Raw genomic sequence first — 19,270 nt, forward strand, 5'->3', positions numbered from 1 at the left:
ATTTTCCTCCTTTCCAGATGAAAACCGTGGAAATTGAAATAGGTAATATCTACTACTTGTGGATTAAATAGAAAATTTACATATGAAATTCATCCAGTCCTTTGGACGCTGAATCTATTTCACGAGAAGAATTCTTTTAAACATCTTTTGTGTTCTTTCTTTCTCTGATTCCTCGCGAGAAATGGATGGACGGACAGACTCCCATATCATAGTTTCGTTAAAATATATAACAGTTTGAAAGTTTCAGAAAAGTTAGAAGGATAATCAATTCCCTTGAAATATAGAATTATAGGAGTGGACACATAATATTTTATACATCTGAATCTGTTGCGGTATTTCTACTTCAGTCATTAGCTAACTCGAAATATACAAAAGCATCACGTATTTAGTAATTTTTGAGTAAGTCATCTTTCAAACGAAAGTATATACTTTGTCACATAATTTTCCGTATTATTATTTGTTATGCAAAGAAATAAAAATAGTCTGTATCCTGTAACTACCATATATTACGAGAATAATCCTTTTCTTAATACAAGCAGGGTTAATTTTAACTAGTAGAGACACACAATACAATGGGTTTTATTTTTTGTATATAAATTAACGTTTTGAAAGAATATTGCTCCGTTAATTGAAACTAATAGAAAATAACAAAAATACGTACTTTTTTGACGTGCAACACAAGCCAAACCTTTTACATCGCATGATTTGTATTTGCCTGTAATAGAAAATGAAAAAAAAGTTCTATTCTTCTGAATCCATAATATGCAATTCTATAATAATTAAGGTAACTGATAAACTTAACGTAAATTCAGTATGAAACACTAAGATACATATATATATATATATATATATATATATATATATATATATATATATATATATATATATATATATATATATATATACACAAAGAGAGAGAGAGACGAAGAGAGGGAATTGATACTTTATTGACCATTGTTTAAAGATTGTATGTGACATATTGAAATATAATCGAACATCTGTCTATAAAACAAACTTATTCACTAATATTAATGTAGGAACCAACGGAGTATTTTATGTATGAATCAACAAGATGAAGCAGTTGAAATTGAAACTGAGTTCAAGTATATATATATAAAGTTTAAATGTATCATGTGCACAAATGTATCCAAAGCCTCATAAAAAGTTCACGTCACATACTTTGTTAAAAGATATTTTGTGATTGCGAATATATAATATTAAAACAAAAAACTTATAATAAGTCAAAAATACGAAACATTGCTTCAAAGGAGAGTTAGGTACAGTTATCACAAGTTTACTGTTAAAAACATTTATGGGTAGAAGTTACTTGAATTGTAGATATTAAAATACCGTAAATCTCTACATTATGGCTGTACACTAGACATATTTTCCATTTAGAGTAATTTTAAACTTATTGCCCACAATATATGTATTTAATTATTTTAAATCCTTTTTAGGGTACTAATATTACTCAAATTACTGTTTACATATGCTATAACATGCTCCATAATTTCAGAATACCAAGAGCATCTCCATAAAATATATGTAAGAACTCCCTTTGAAAGTGCTTGAGCAGGCTTATGGAGTCATTCTTCACTGTTTTCTGCAGCATACATTTTACAATTTTGTATATATGTAATAATAGAAAATAATTTATTGTTCTAAGACAGGAAACATTTACTATATTACACGTCTTGCTAACCCTAATCAACACTTTTAAATTGTAAGCTTCCTAACATAATCCGTAAAAACTAATCCTCATAAATGATTATTTAAATATCATAAAATGTCAAATAAAAGATAAGAACAAATTGAGCTCAATGTTAAAAGCGAATAGATGTTATTATGTCTTGATTAGTTTAACCTATTATATAAATACATTGCATAACATTTCTGCAAAAAAGTATAGATGCTTCCACTGAGGTATATGAGGCACAATTGAAACTAAATATTATTGCAATTATATAAATACTCACCGAAATTATAGAAAATCTGTGGAGAGCAACCGCAACGTTGTATGACATCCTTATATTCACACTGCAGATTACATGCGATGCGGCTATACATTAAATTTGTGTCCAATTTAATTTCATCTGAATACATACATTTTCTTTGGCGTACTGTCAACCTACGGAGGCTCGCCGAACTTACTATTGAAATCAGGTTAACGCCATATGCAAATGCGTTCTTTTCTCCAACAGGTTGATATTTATAATAATTCACCAACTTTATGGGAAAATCGTATGGTGAACTGATGAACAACTGCAATATAAATAGTCGTAGGTAGTGCAAAATACACATAGCCATAATATGCAAAATTATCTGAATAAATGTAACAAGTACTACGTGTAAATAAGACTGCTATATTTGCTAGAATCATTTCATTGCTTAATTGTATTGTTATTTTAATATGGGTACATGTAAAAACTCGAAATACTAATACAACATTAATTCTTCTTCTAGAAATTGTCGCGTTTGTTACAAGACATTTTTAGATAAATACAAGTGTGTCACTTGAACTGGACTGATATTTAAAAGCCGATTTCATAATAGTGAAAAATATAACAATCTAAAGGTCATGAAACAGGGATACTTACAAAAGAAAAATGTTCTAAGAATAACCTCTGTCACTGTCTTGTATTCGTATAAACATTCCATATATCGAAATATTAAATTAAAAATTAATTAATGTATGTACTGTATGTAAATTTGATGGTTTTAGTTAAGGATTAAAGTGAAGAAGGCATGCAAATAGTGCGTAATAAAAAACATTGTTGCTGCGAGAACATACCTATAAGCTCAGTGTTTAAGGTTCTAATCACTAGTGTATGAAATATTCTTTCCACTGAATTGACATTATATCCCTATCAAAGTTAACTACTGCACGCAACATCTAAAATTAAATTCATCAAAAAAGAAGATTTTTCGATTGTTACATGAAAGATCTTATTTATAATCCGATAATTAGCGATGATATACTTAGCTAATGGTGCAATACATAGAGATGAAGCATTTTCAGTTCTGGAATAATGCTAACTACAAGTATCATCATAAAGAAACATTTTAAAAACGAAAAATTGTTTTGAACTACTTCATCAGTCGCGTCGGTGTAATCGGTGCATATGTTTTCGGGAATATTAATGAGAATGTTGTAACCTAAATTCCAGTCGTTACCTATAGATGGAAGTTTCACTTTTTACAGAACTTACTCTAACACAGACAGTATAATATACTTTGAAACCTGGGACATCTTGACAAAGACTAAGAATATTCATTAACACACACACACACACACACACACACACACACATATATATATATATATATATATATATATATATATATATATATATATATATATAGAGAGAGAGAGAGAGAGAGAGAGAGAGATGGATGGATAGATAAATAGATATGTCAAGGAAAATTCTTTCGACTTTCTCAATTTCAATTGAATAAAAAATAATCAAATATCAAGAAACATTCCCCTACTGAGACCAATATGGTAACGAGTTATAACAAACTTAACTGAGTGATGCACTAAGAAATTAATAATTTGCAACCGAGATTAAAGGAATTCGCATCTGTAGCCGCACTGGAGCCAAACCTTTATAAGTTATAAAGACAATGTTAATTTGTTGATTTATGATTCAATAGAGTTGATGACTTGAGGGTAAAAAGCCGTCAAGTCCAGAAAGTGAAGGAATAGAGGAGAGACAAGGGTTTCTCTTCGTCCAATTTTCTTCAAACTTGGCCCCCATATACCACACCGAAAGTAAATCGACACCTATTTTTGTTTGTTTCGAAAAATTGGGGGCAAAAGGCCCCTATTAAAAAATGTGGCCCCTTGATTAAAAGGGCCACATTAAAGAAACAAAACTTTGGCGATGCAAAGGGGTTATAAGGGTCATGGCGCCATTCGAAATGACAAAGTGTTCCGCACAATCCTTACGGAAATTGGAGTTCAGTGGAATTGCTTGAAACCGTAATATGTTGTAGATATGGTTTCGGAGAAAAAGTCTCAATGGGCACAACCACACATCACTGACTTTTGCCACTACACTGCAATTTTTTAAAAGCAGCTGCAAATAGTGATATTCCGGATTTCGATGAAAATGACTGAATGTGTCATATGTTGTAGATGTTGTGATCTGGGAAAAGTCTCAATAGAAACAACCTCCAATCACTGGCCTTTGACAACTACATGGTCGTTTTTTTTTTTTTTTTGGAAACAGAAGGTATCGGTATTCTGGATTTCCGTGGAACTGCTTGGAACCCTGATATTTTGTAGATATTGTGACCCTGATGAAAATTCTTAAATGTCACTACTACCACTCACTGGCCGTTTGGCCAGTACGAGGCCACTTTTTCAAAACAAGTAAAGAGAGTCATGTTCTGAATTTCTGATAAAATGAATGGAACGGTGATATGTTGTAGATATTGTGATCCTGAGAAAAGGTGTTAATGGGCACAATCACTTATCACTGATCAATTGGCCACTACGAGGCCACATTTTTGAAAGCAGCTGATCCGAAGATAGTGATATTCTGGACTTAGGTCAAAATGACAGAAACCATGATATGATGTAGATATTGTTATCCTCAGAAAAAGTCTAAAGGGACACAACCACAAATCTTTAATCGTTTGGCCACTACAGGGCTACTTCCTTGCAAACAGCCGTGTATAACGATGTTTTAGATCTCGGTAAAACTAAGATATTATGAAGATTTTACCATCAGAAAAAAGTCTTAGTGGACACAACCATCGAACTAAGACCGTTTGGTCACTACACGTCCAGATTAAAAAAAAACAGATGTAAAGATACTTTTTCATTTCGGTATAAATGAATGAATCTTTGATATGTTGTAGATATCGTGATAATGAGAAAAATTCTATAGGGCTTACCAAGGTTTTCCTTTGTCCCACAAGATGAACATCTGTTTGTTGTCTACGCTTAAATAAGTTGAACACTACTCTCCCAATCCCTTTTCGGGTTGTGGGATTCGACTTAAAAGGATTTCATACAATTCTACCGAAATTCCAGAGTATCCTTTGCTTCTACTGTTTAAAAAATATGGCTCTATAGTTGCCAAATTGTCACTGATTGGTGGTTGTGTCCATTAAGACTTTATCTCAGGACCAAAATATCTAGAACATCACAGTTTCAAGCAATTACACAGAAATCCAGAATACCGTTACCTCCTTCTCGTTAAAACAAAAAAGTGGCTCTGTAGTGGCCAAACGGTCAGTGATGGGCTATTGTGCCTCTTTATTGTTACCTCAGGATCAAAATATCTCTAACATATCACAGTTTCAACCAATTACACCGAAATTCATACCGTTACCTTCTGTCTTTTTTAACAAAAATAGTGGCCCTGTAGTGGCCAAGCGGTCATTGATTGGTGGCTGCATTTGTTGAGAATTTTCAAGACTACAATACCTACAACATATCAATATTCTAAGCAATTTCACGGAAATCTAGAATACCGTAACATCCAGCTCGTTTCAAAAAAGTGATCCTGCAGTGGACAAACGGTCAGTGATGGAGGGTTTTGCAAATTGAGACATTTTCACAGGATCACACTATCTACAACATATTAAGTTTTCAAGAAATTCAACCGAATTCCAGAATAACGCAATCTCCTCTTGCTTTTAAAACGGTGGATCTGCAGTGACCAAACGGTCAGTGATTGGTGGTTATGCTTATTGAGACTTTTTCTCAAAATCACATTATCTACAACACATCACAGTTTTAGTCACTTTCATCGCAATCGAAAATATCACTATCTTCGGCTGCTTTCAAACAAATGACCTTGTAGTGGCCAAATGATTAGTGATTGGTGGTTATATCCATTAAGATTTTTTCTCAGGATCACACTATCTACAACATATTACGGTTTCAGTCATTTCTACCGAAATCCAGAATGTCGTTATCTTCGGCTTTCAAAAAAGTAGCACTGTAGTGGCCAAAGGGTCAGTGGTTTGTGGCTGTGCTCATTAAGACATTTTCTCACGAACCATATCTACAACATATCACGGTTTCAAGGAATTCCACCGAAATCCAATTTCCGTATCGATTGTGTGGAGTTCTTTGTCATTTCCAAGGGGGTCATTGCCCCTGAAACATTTTTCTCGCGAAAAGGACAAAACCCATATTTCCTGGTTTGAAGTAATTTTTGCATCGTTAAAGTTTCGTTTCTTTAATGTGGCCCTTTTAATCAAGGGACCACTTTTATTGACCACCACTGGTTCTTTGCAACCTTAACCTATTTTTCCAAAGAAACAAAAAATACATGTCGAATAACCTGTTTTTGCTGTAGTATATGGGGGCCAAGTTTGAAGAAAATCGGTTGAAAATGAACTCTTGTGAAGCTATCTCCTTTACGCTTTCATTTTTTGAAATAAACGGACTTTTGTTCCAGTCTTCAATTTACCGCCGCCCCTTCCCTGAAGATTATATGCAACGTGTACTTATAGTTTAACATATAATCCGTTCCACTGTATGAGCTCTCAATGTGAATCAATGTTTGCTTACTGTGACGATACGTGTTACATCATTCACTTTTCACCTGCGCCACTGTACTAATTTTTCCTACGTTAATTGAGATAACAACGTTTCTTGATGGCTCCTGTAACATGTATTTTCACAGCATATGTGTTTTGTCGCGACGTTTAACTCATTGTCTATTGTAGAAAATAATTGTCGTGAATTCACGAATATGCACTCTCTCGAGGAGCTATCCTTAGTTAATAATGTTTGCAAACATCTCACAGTTATATATTTACCTCGTGAGAACATCTTCATTTGCTAAAGAAATGATGACTGTTTTTTTAATGTTCTACAACTTGATATAACCCACGGGTAATAGGTATTAGAGTGACTTGGTGTAAGTAGTCAGACGTAAAATATTCAAGGTGTAACATAAACGAATGACGAAAAGCGACGAAGTAATTACAGATATCCAAATAAGTAAAACATTCCCTATAAACATGGGTCCCATGCATCTTGGTTTCCGAGATACATGATGTTCAAATGTCCAGTACGTCAATGCCTGACTATGGGAAAGCGAATGGAAATATTCAATATTACAGAAACAATACAATCCAGTGGACTTATGGCTGTGGAAATACATTTGCACTAACATATAAAATGAAACTAATCGAAATTTGAGGTTATTAGGTTGTCAGTGTTGCTAACCTGGTACAAAGTATGTTTTTCAAATAGCACTAATCATCCACACAAAGTGAGCAACATTGTTATCTAATAGCATTATTTTGCAGCTTTTAACATTTAGCTACTTTGTGGCTTCATACATAAGTTATTATTGTGTGTATTCATTTGTAACGACACAGTAACATTTTCATGCAAGAGTTGTTATCTATGAAACGTTGTTAGCTATTGTGGGTCGTTAATTGACATCACAGTAAGACGCCTTGTCTTTCGAATATGAAGTGGAATTTGCTCTATGTTTAGGTACGTTTTGATGTCCGCTATCATATGCTAATATGTGGACGTCTAGTGTTATTTGAAAACAAAACATTTTGTACCAAGTTTGCAACAGTGACAACCCAATAACATCAAATGTTCATTAGTTTTATTCTCTATGGTAGTATGTTGGCTGTACCCATACCACCAACTGACCTTCGCCTTATCTCCATTCGCATTAATGTCATAGTATGAGGGCCAATTGAACACAGACGTACTTGGTTTCTTTTAAATGTTTAAATTCCTAGGTCCAATTCGGTTCAAATAACACGATATACTCTCTTACGTCCGGAACCACATTACTCTGTTCAGTGTTTGGTTTTGTGGCTCTGACAGACCATTCAAAATGAGCATTTTGCAATGCCAGTATTTTGTAATTAGTTGTTACGGGACAAAGTACATTCAACTTAGTTCAAAACTTCGTCTAGGCTTTACGAGAGTGTTGAAAATTGAATTATACATATTCGTTCAATGAAGATTTTTTTAAAATTTCTTTAGCATCATTTCAGCAATTCCAAAATAGATACAGCTTTTAAATAGAATAACTTACGAATTGGTATGCTAATTCGAAGATGGACAACGTGTTTCGTTTCTTAAGTACGGAACTAAAAATTAGCTAACTATAGACTGCACAATATTTATGAACCAAAAAAGACATATGGAATATTCTTGCTGCAACATAAGTTCATTTAATATTGATGTGTTCCATTGATGTGTTCCCTTTTTTCCATTGATGTGTTCAATTTATTGCGACTGTTGCCGTTAAACTATACGATAACGTTCGATTGTTTTAGTCTTCCTGGGGTATCCTGTCTAACACCATCACTTTAGCACCAAAGGAACATGTTACTATTATTTTTATAATTTTTTATTAAATCAGTTACTGATTTGATTTATAGCTTCGCAGAGAGGACATAAAATCTGCTTTGTTACAGCATATATGTATGTACTTTATGCTTTGCATCAAAGAATGGCATTTGTTTACATAATGCCATATTTATTTATATAGTTAAACCATGTATTATGATATTTAATGTGTAGGTATGTTTTCAATTATTTCAATAATATACATAATATTTTGTAATCTTACCTCTGTATCCTTCATTACGTAAGCTGCCCCAAGTCGGACGTTCTTTTCACTGCTGTCGAAAGACTGATTATGTACTGTTTCTTTTGCAGCGTCAATTCCACTTCTGTATAAAAAAAGAAAATAACGTTTACTTAATATAGAAAATAGAACTACTCCTTTGTTTTTTACAATACAAAATCTAGTAAACTAATTTGAGATTTGAAAGATCAGTCTGGTTGTTGCTTTCAGTCGAATAACAAAATGTATGTTTAAAAATGTTTGCAGAGTGCGCAGTATGAAAATGTAAGTTTGTTATGAAACTACGCCCAACAGCTCAAGGAATCAACATAACGTCTAAGCGGTACGAATGACACCAGGAGAAACGTCGGCATTCTTTCCTGGACACTTACTTTGGAGCAAAAGACTTTGTCGTTTTACAGTAAACTTACGTGCTCATGTTGCAGGGTTTTTGCTGCGGACTACATAAAATCTCCAATTTAAAGACGATAAGATAATTAACGGGATTATGTTTGTCTTTTGCTCTGGTTTACTTGGCGTTGGGTGGCTCCTCTACTCCCCGCTTGTGCGCAAGTTGTGCATGTACGCATCTGCTAAGCAATCAGCTGTGACGAGCCATAGTACAGCAGGTAACTGCGTGGGTGTAGGTCGTAATGATCCAATGTGATCTTATAATACGGAATATTGAAGAAGAATTCGTGTGAATATCGTGAAAAGAAGAAATGTAAATTACTGTTTGTTCTTCGGCTAATGGAGATTTAAAACCAGAAATCTAAACAGTAATTAAAAAAGAAGAGTTGGAAAAAAGCGAAAGGAAATGAATGATTCGTTGCCGTTTGTATAATAAAATTAAATAGTTTTTCGAAGAAAGTTATTTGATACGCCTCATATGACTTGAATTGTCTATAATTGTTTGTTAAGAGAAAATGGGAAACCGTTCTGTGTGGACAAATGCCTTTTCATTGAAGCTTAAGATATTAGCTAGATTTGCTGTTTAATAACCTGTTGGATAAGTTTTTTTTTCACAAATCTCAAAAATGTCTAACTAACCTAAAAAAAGCTTGCCAGAATGGAACTCTGAATGTTTTCGGAGCTATTGCCTCATTGCTCTTTATTGTGGGGATTTCAAACTGCTTTAGTCTGCTGTTAAACAAACCTGAAGAAAACCTGGAAATACAGATGATGATCAGAAAAATGGGAAAACATGTAGTTGGCAACACGTCAGATGTGTGGGTTGGCAGTGGTGTCGTGGCACCCGCAGCGCCGGACCGCTGGTGGTGGTGTGTTAGGTCGGTCTCCATACTACGTCAGGTGCAGTGGAACAGCAGTGTCCAGTGGCTGCAGAGGTGGAGGTAGTGTAAAATAGGAGACCACTCAGATTTTCAAAGAGGGCAAATTGTTGGTGCGCGGTTATGTGGAGTGAGTGTGACGGCAGTGGCTACTGTGTTAGGTGTGTTGCGTGGGACAGTGTCGAAGGTGATGACGACCTACACAACACACGGGAAAACCACATCGAGGAAGCGGAACCGTGGGCGGAAGAAAATCATGGGTGACAGTTCACGCCGGGTATTAAAGCGCATTGTCACGCAGAACCGTCGTGCCACTGCGGAGCAAGTGACGATCGAACTCAATCAGCACCTCCCCCACCCTGTCCCGACAATCACAGTCAGACGCGAATTACATGACATGCACTTACGGGGTTGTGTTGCACGGGCCAAACCGCTCACCAGGGACCATAACTCTTTCGGACGCCGCAAATGGTGCCGCGACCATGCAACTTGGATCGTTGAGGACTGGAAACGTGTGATATGGTTGGATGAGTCATCCTTCACCCTATTCCCAACCACGGGCCGTGTTTATGTGTGGAGAACGCCCAAAGAAGATTATGATTTGCAGTGTCTCCGCCCAACTGTGAAACGTGGCGGCGGCTCGGTGATGCTTTGGGCCACCACATCATGGTTTTCATTGTGACCTGTGGTCACACTTAGCGGAGGAATCACTACCAACGATTATGTCGCAATTTTAGGAGACCACTTGCATCCTATGGTCCGGATGTTGATCCTGGACAATGACGCCCTTCTTCCAGGATGATAATGCACCCATTCAAACAGCTGGCGTTGTTGCAGCGTGGTTTGAGGAACATCGGGATGAAATCCAACACCTCCCCCGGCCCGCCCAATCCCCAGATCTCAACATAATTAAACATCTGAGGTCCGTCTTGGAAACATGACTCCGGCGACGATTTCCACCTCCATCCTCTCTCGCAGAACTTGCCGATGCCCTGCTACGATTCACGACGTCCATGTTTCTATCCCACGTCGCATCAAGGCTGTTCTGAAGGCGAAATGTGGCCCGACACCATATTAATCTGGTAAGTTGCAATTTCCTTCAAGTGTTTCCATTTTTCTGATCACCATCTGCACAGTGAAACCTGTCAACTTGGCCACCTCTCTAAGTTGGCCATCTGCTTATTTTGTCCTAGTTCGTCTTGAACCTGCATTTTCCCATAAAACATTCGTTACTTATTATTCTATAAGTTGGCCACCTGTCTATCTTGGAAGTTGGATACACTGAAGCAATGTTTACCTTATGATGATAACGACAAATTTACCTGAGTATCTTGGCCACGAAAAATACAGTTTTGTTATTTTTCTTAACTCTTTCGAATTTCCATATGAGAGGCAGATGTTCTGTATTTGTGACTGGACACAAAGAAGCATAGATTCGCACGATTTGTTCTTGAAGGTCAATCACCAGAACACTACCCTCATAAAAGGGTGGTGAAGGAAGATGTGAATAACAAAAAGCACGTACAGGAATTCAGGAAATGGTTGTACGTATTTGTTTACCCTGTCTGTTTTGGTAAAACCATTAGCTAAATCGGCTCCTTTCATCAGTGGGAAGCTTTAGTAATTCCGGAAAATTCTCAAGGTTAAAGCTCAATTGTCATTTATTGTTACCTGACTGCATGTCAAAAGGTAGCGGAGGTTTTGAGATATGAATTCCCTCAAGATTTCCTCAAAACATCTTTTGTTCCGAGGGAAACACTTCTAGCTCATTAACAAGAGGTAGTTAACTACAATATTAGAATGTGCATATCTGCCTAAAAGAATAAAGCAAATATGTCTAGAATGAACCACCATTTAGTAACAGCTGGAAAGAAGTCACATAAATTGCATATGGATTTTTCAATTTATAACTTAGCTTTTCTTGTTTTCAATCTGAATAACTCAGTGTGCTATAATATCAATTTCAATAAACTGCGTACATACACTTCTATTTCATGGTTGTTTGTGTTATTGTGTTTTCAATTCGAATAACTCAATGTACCAGACTCGTTTTCAGGAAGAGAAAGGTATGCATATATATTAAACATACTATAAAGAGCACAGATCCTGGCGGTGGCCTATATTTTATTTATGAGTATACAATATTTGTTATAATTTGAGTGCAATTTGTCTTAAAATCTTCATATATATACCTTCTGCATCTGAATGCCCCCCTTCAAATTCAAAGAGAAAGCGGCGCTCTTTCATACTATAGTAATATTTTCTAGTACTGTATATTTTTATGATTACTCTATATACATTATTTATAAGTAGCTGTCGTGCCACTGCTTATTAAAGTTTTACAATCAAGTAATACTAGAAATCCTATTCTAAAAATACACAAATCACACTTATTATCTGTAAGTTGGCCACCTGTCTAAGTTGACCACTTTTGAATGGAACCGATGGTGGCCAACATAGACAGGTTTCACTGTATATTGCTAAATATAGCAGTTATGAAAGAAACAGTCTTAAGTGAATCTAATGCTTGTTTCTCTCTATATATTAATTTGTTGCCAGATATACTAATGTTCTAATAAAGTTACATGTTATTTGGTATGGAAATAAGTTTGTTGGTTGATTTTCTATTATACCTGGTAATCTACTATACCGCTTAGCAATATTACGTGCACCAAACGTGTCACTGTTAATTTTCCGTATTGGTTGTTTTGTGTTTTGTGATTTCTTGGATTTAATTATTTAATTCTTAGAGTTTTGTTTGGACAAACAACTGAGAATTTTGTGGGACATAATTATATATGTGTATACATTACATAACAAAGTTCTAATAAGAATGATCAGATAGGTTTATATCGATGTCCTGAAAAACATCTATCTATCATAATTTTGTGAAATTTTGTATAAGAGGAGGAGTTTGTATTCATGCATGACAACAGAGGTGTTCATACGCACAGTCATAGCAAGATGTGGCTACTGGAAATTCCCAAACTAACCTGCATGGCTGGTCTATACGGTCACGTTATGTAGACCGAATTGAACATCTGTAGGTTTCATGATGCAGGAATGATGAGAAAGGCGAATGGATAGAAACCAAGTTCACCTAGAAGCCCATATTCTCGAAGTTTGAAAGCATTATCGAAGTTACCATGCCACTTTCTGCATGTGTGAAAATTTGCTAGATCGACTGCGTGTCGAAATTGCAGTACTCGGAGATTATACCAAATTTTAATAGTGGTAATTTGTCTTAAGCAATATCCACATTGTCATTTACTGGGTACAATGCCATTCATGTGAGTTTTGTGTCGGTTCGACGTGAATGTGGGTTTCTTTGCAGTTCTGCAGTTTCATCCCACTTCATTGTCTGGCCGCTTTCTCGTTTATCAGTTACGTAAGTGTATTCTAGTATTCTTTACTCTTAATTTATTGATTCTGGGCATTTCATTAAATAATTAATTCTATTTGATTTTTTGTTTGCTTTCACTTCTCAGTGTACGAATAACTTTAGGGTAATGCTGGTGGATTTGTAAAATATAAGACTTCGCTTGGTCGCTGTAAGTGTCATAATGTTTTAATGTTTACTCATTCATTGCACAGAAAGAAACAACTAATTATTTTCCTCACTCGTATTATTTCTTATTGTTTATTTTCCCAACAACTGTGTAAATTTCATTTCTATATCTAAGGAGCTGAAACGTCTCTTTCTAAAAGGGGAGAATTGGTTTGGAGAAGTATTGGAACCAATATCCTGATTTGCATATCCATTACAAAGAAAGTATAATCAATTTTAATATTCCTTCTATGAACATATAACCCTCATCCAAATTTTTTGCTAAACTTTGACTTAAAAGTTATATAGAGTGTTACAATTTGTCTGGCCCTCAATTTCTTTATAAAATGTGATCCTTATCCCATTTTAATTTATATTTAAATGATTTAATATTATACGATATTTGAGAGATGTAAGATTCATAAACATGTTACGTTCATTGTTAATTAATTAATTGGTAGATTTAGCATTCTTTTATTTACTACATACATTATGACCTCCATTATCCTTAGAACGTATTGTTTACTCAATGTAAATTCATATAATCATGAAGAGGCCTTAGGTTGGAAATGATGCAACTTATAATTTTCATTGGTTCATTAGTTATTGCATGATGTTTTTAGCCAGAAACTCACATTCGATATTATGTACAGGATATTTTCGTTGTTGTTTTTACTAATAACGAAAGATCGATATGTCTGTATAATTTATTCTTGGTTTCTCTTGTATAAAGGCTGTGATAATAATTTGTGTTATCATTGATTTATTTGAAACGTTCGTTCCTGGACACCTTAAATACAGACGCTTCCATAAACAAACATTATTTCCAGAAATGAGCTTACATCTTTGCAAATATTTTAGGAGTACCTAAATTTAACGAACGACAGTTTTATGCAGAATATGTGTATGTAACATATAACTAGCATCTGGATAAGAAGCATAAGGAGTAGCATGAACGAATGGTTCAAATTACAGCTTGCGCATTGTATAGAAATGTTACAAACATTTACAGGGTTTATTATCATAAATACAGAAAACGAGCGCAGTTGGTGTAGTGAAGAGCGTATCAGACTTAGCTCATGGGAGCCTTTTAAACTTGGGTTTGAATCATATGTAAGAAAATAAATATTTTGTAAAGATCATTAATTCTTGTAATTCACTGTCGAGTGAAGCAAAAATTATTTGAGTTTCAAATTTCGCAATTTAAAAGTGACACCTCAACACGTTGTTCTCACGTTGAGCTACTAATTTTATTAGCAAATAAACATACAGCTATATTCTATTCTAAAAGCAACACCATTCTATTGTTTACTATTGCAAACCTTATCATGCTGACAAATAATGAAAGTAATATTTATTTGCTGGCTTATACAAGGTTATCTTGCAAATTGACTCACACTTTAACCAACCTTTTGAGAGATCAAACAAGCTACTTTAGCTCTCTATACAGGTGAAACCTGGTGGGGACACTGTAAAGTGTTGCTAGAACCAATACGCATATTTTCTTTCCCCAACTGCATCATACACTTTATAGGTTGGTTGCTTACACACTGTGCTTGAAACATTGACACCTCATACTTTATTGCCAGTCTCATTACGCTCCTTCAAATGGTCAAATGTTAAACTTCATTTATTACAGTAATTAGTTATCTTCTAGTGGAGACATTTACTAATTGTCTTGTTTATCATATGTTTAAATTGTGTATAATTCACTCGAGTTCACCGTAAAGTTTGTAGCTTACGGACGTCCTCTAGGAAACGTAACCCGAAATTATGCATAGTATAAATAGCTGATAACAATATAAAAGAAATATGAAACAGTTTATTAACCAAAGGAAAACGACTCGTAATGGACAATTTCTAACTACTTGTAAATACGACAATCATAACACTTTCAGTAACGTTGTTATGATTTATTTTTATCGCAAAGAAATATGACAAATCAAAGAGCAGTAGCTCGTATACACAGACTAGCCATTTTACTTTAGTTTATGTTCTTTTAGGTGCTTGAAAGGCTATGTAAAATATTTTAATACATTATGAAAATGTAAGATAGATATGATATTATTGTTGACGGTAAAAGTCATAGATAAAACTGTGAGTCATAAATAAGTTTGTACGATCCCAAATACAGTAATATTTAATTTATTATTTTGTGCAGGAATCTCGAATCATTTCGAATGGATAGCTCTGAACTTCGCCAAAATTGTATTTTTTATGTTTTAAGTTCTTTATGCTCAGTGATTCTATATAATAACAGATCATGTAACTGAACTGCGTTACTAACCACTTGACTTCACAAGGAATTGGCCCCGAAATTTGGCACAATATTCATGGCACTGGAAAACCTACAATATTAAAGCCATAATAACAAATCCCTGCCAGTAGAATACAACGTAATTATTTCCCCAAAAAATACAGGATGAACTGAAATTTGAATGTCCAAATCTTGAGATCGACTGGATGCTTTGTAATATATTAATGAACTCGACACCCAAATTTGTCCGTTCATACCTTGGCCAATATTATTGAAAATCCTGCAGGTAGTAATTTAGATTTTAGTTTTTGCGGATGGACACGCGAACAAAGCAGATATACAGAAGACTTTTCGTAAATCAAGCTTCTAGAAAACATTAGAATGAAACAAGTGAATTGTACTACCCTACGAAACAAGAAAAGCATAATGATAATTACAATAAAAAGAACGACATACTAAGAAGTGTAATTATGAATACCTCGATAAAATTGGAAGTACAGAGTTGTAAGCAATACAAGCACCTTCTGGGTTAATCAGAAACTCGCCATATATGTTGACCCTTGTTTGAAAGTCTAATACTGTCCACTTCGGTATTGTCCTGATCTGAAGAATGAAAAAAATATTATTTAGGTTTCTTATTATCATAATATTCTGACAATAACTTGAAAAATTATAATTTTTTTTTTTTTTAAAAAAACTTAATGCTCTGAGTAATTACGCGTTCTGAATATTATAATCATTTATTTGATAGCCAGGAGGTTCTCTTTTAAGTAGTAACAAAATGTGTAGCAATAAACAATATATGTCCTATCGTAATAGAACTAAGGTGTTATCTACTTTAAAAGTAAGATAGAAAACTTAATTAGTTGCTGGACAAAAATCAAATATTGCATAATAATTTAGAACTTTCACACAAAATGAAAGGATATGTCTACACCGCTGTTCTGTTCCAGTAACATAAACAATAATTATTTAAAGTTTGAAACCTTAGTCTGAAGATCTGTTACATTGACATTGGCGAGGGATTCTTCGTCCTCGTATTTGATCATTTCATGAAGCGTAGTTGCACTCAGGTGAGCTACATCTTGAAAGAACGACTTCAGGAACGTTTGTTTCTTTTTATCCACTTTTCCAAACAACCTTAAAATAAAACATATTAATTGCTTAATACATTGAATGCAACATTTAATCGATGTTTTTTTTTCTCTGAAAAATAATATAGGTTAGTTTAAAACCAGGAAAATAAATGACTAAAACTTGGTAAACTAAATAGAAACAGGTATCAACAATTGTGTTCGTGTTTGCAGAATATCAAAACTGAAACATAAAGTAGTAGTATATTTAATACACATATTAACATTTAAGATTAGTGTTAAAATAAATCTATGCAATTATCGTAATGTTCTACACTTTCCAAGTATAAATACTATGTAAGTGAATAAATTTAAAAAATAAATAAAATAAAATAACATAATGCTTTCATTAGTTCAAAAGATGGATACACATTCTTTTAAAGAGTTCAGTAAATAGTAAATTATAAAATCGTATACTTCATTTGTAAAGTTTTGTTCTCCTTATAACATTAATGTGAGTTATTCATGTATGTTAAACTCTAAGTTTCACTTCTGCAAAATTTCAGTTTTTGGACTAAGACTACTTGTTATCCAAGCGACCATATTGGACTATAAGTTTTACGTCAGTAAGTCGTCGATATCTAGTTTGTATGCATTGCTGTAAAATTTTCACTGAGGGTCTGGGTATGATAAATTCAAACTAATTCGCGTTACGTGATGCTTATGTAGATATACCCTATTATGTGGTATACCCAATGTGAACTAATTAGCGGAAACTGTGTGTTTTCGCTTTTATATCATGCCTTTCTTTCTCGTCTGAAGAACCGAAAACCAATGTACAGCAAAGATTGTTGCGGGAATGCTTTCTTCTTTTTTTCTTTCCTTTTTTTTTACAAAATATATTTTTCAATCACATTGTTGATGCCGCTTTTTGTACAAGATGTTATTTTTTACAATAAAAGTTTTATTTCAGTGTTGAGGTCAAATTGAATGGTAAGTTTGCTGCAAAATTTTGTTCGGAGCACATGAATCAGTGTATCTAGCATAAAGAGCTTATATGGAATCAAAAATGTCAGACACGATGAAGCTAATCGCCAATATCAAGATGCAAAACGCCTGAGGGAAACAAGAAAACTAATACCGACTCTCAGAAAACAGTTTATTATAATGACTATGAATCGGAATGTGACATAGACTCTGATGACAATACAAGGGATCCTGACTTTCAAGTATGTTCGACAACTGGTAGTGAGGAAGAAGTTATGGATGGAGGACGGAAATCATGTCGGAAGAACAAACAAGAAAAAGTAGGTGTTAGCAAATATTTTGATCTAGAGAATTGCGCGTCTTCGAGTTCTGACGCGATATTCTTTCCATATTTACTAAAAACACAAACTTAAAATGTGGAAAGACACCTCAAAAATTTACCTCAGCTCTTACAAATGGATAGTGAGACTGTTAATCCAATGCCCGAGAATAGATACAAATGAATTTCAAAGATCATAGTAGAAAAGAAAGAGCAGATGGTAAACTACTTAGAAATGAAGGGAAAATATATTGTACGGAGAAGGGAAATGAAGCTGCAGCGAGAAACGGAGTGAACTTTGTGAGTGTAGAATGAGGTGTTGTAACGATCTCGTTACGATGAGCTGTGGAGAGAGGGCAAAATAAGAAGATAAGGATTAAAAAAACATCTTGTCAATGTCAATCATGCATTCCTCACGAAAGAGAATGTTTAAATTTATGTATCTTTTCGTTTTGTTTCTTTTTTAAAAAAAGAAAGGTAAGAGAGGAAAAAGAACGAAAGAGTTTGTAGTTTGCGAGCTGTTTATCAGCTTGAGTTGTAGTTAAGGAGAGAGAGGGGAGGTATTCTATCATACTGCCTCAAGGCCGTGGTCGTTACGCGTGTATCCCGTGACGCGATTGTGGCGCCAGGAACCATGGTGGGTTCGTCCGTCCGTAGGGACGGCGAACTAACTATGTAGTGTCGAAGACGTGCAGATGTCTTGGTTTTGGTGTCTAGGGCATGCAGGTGCCTTGGTTTTCGTTGTTCGAAGGTTAGGAGAACGTCTATTCTGTTAGCGTTCGATATGCTAGAAGCGGACTTCTGTTAATAGGACACTTGATACATCATTTGATTCTCACTAAAGTCCTTGTTGGATTTCATCGTTGTGTGTAAAGTAACAGGAATGAGAATAGTGAATTGTTGCTGTGAATTAGTTTTACGTAAATTTCATAAAAAGAAGTGCAGTAAAAGAAGTGAAAGAAGAGGGTTACTTTGTGAATGTAGTTTAGTGCTGCTTGTGCCCAATTGTGTTTTCCACTCGAGTGGAGTTTCTTATTTTTCCGCTCTTTCAGTTAAGTCAATCATTTTTTGTTCCTCGTTTTTCTGCCGTGTTCAGGACGAGTACAAAAAGAAATATATTAGACTAAGTCTAGTCAAACCGCTGAGTTACCTTGATAGAGGAAATCCCTCGTTGATGTTATTTCAGTTCTCTAATTTTTAGTGGAATGAGAACGTGGGTAACTTGTGC

Source organism: Thermobia domestica, chromosome 1 (assembly GCF_964235325.1).
Source record: "Thermobia domestica chromosome 1, izTheDome1.hap1.1, whole genome shotgun sequence".
Lineage (NCBI taxonomy): Eukaryota > Metazoa > Arthropoda > Insecta > Zygentoma > Lepismatidae > Thermobia > Thermobia domestica.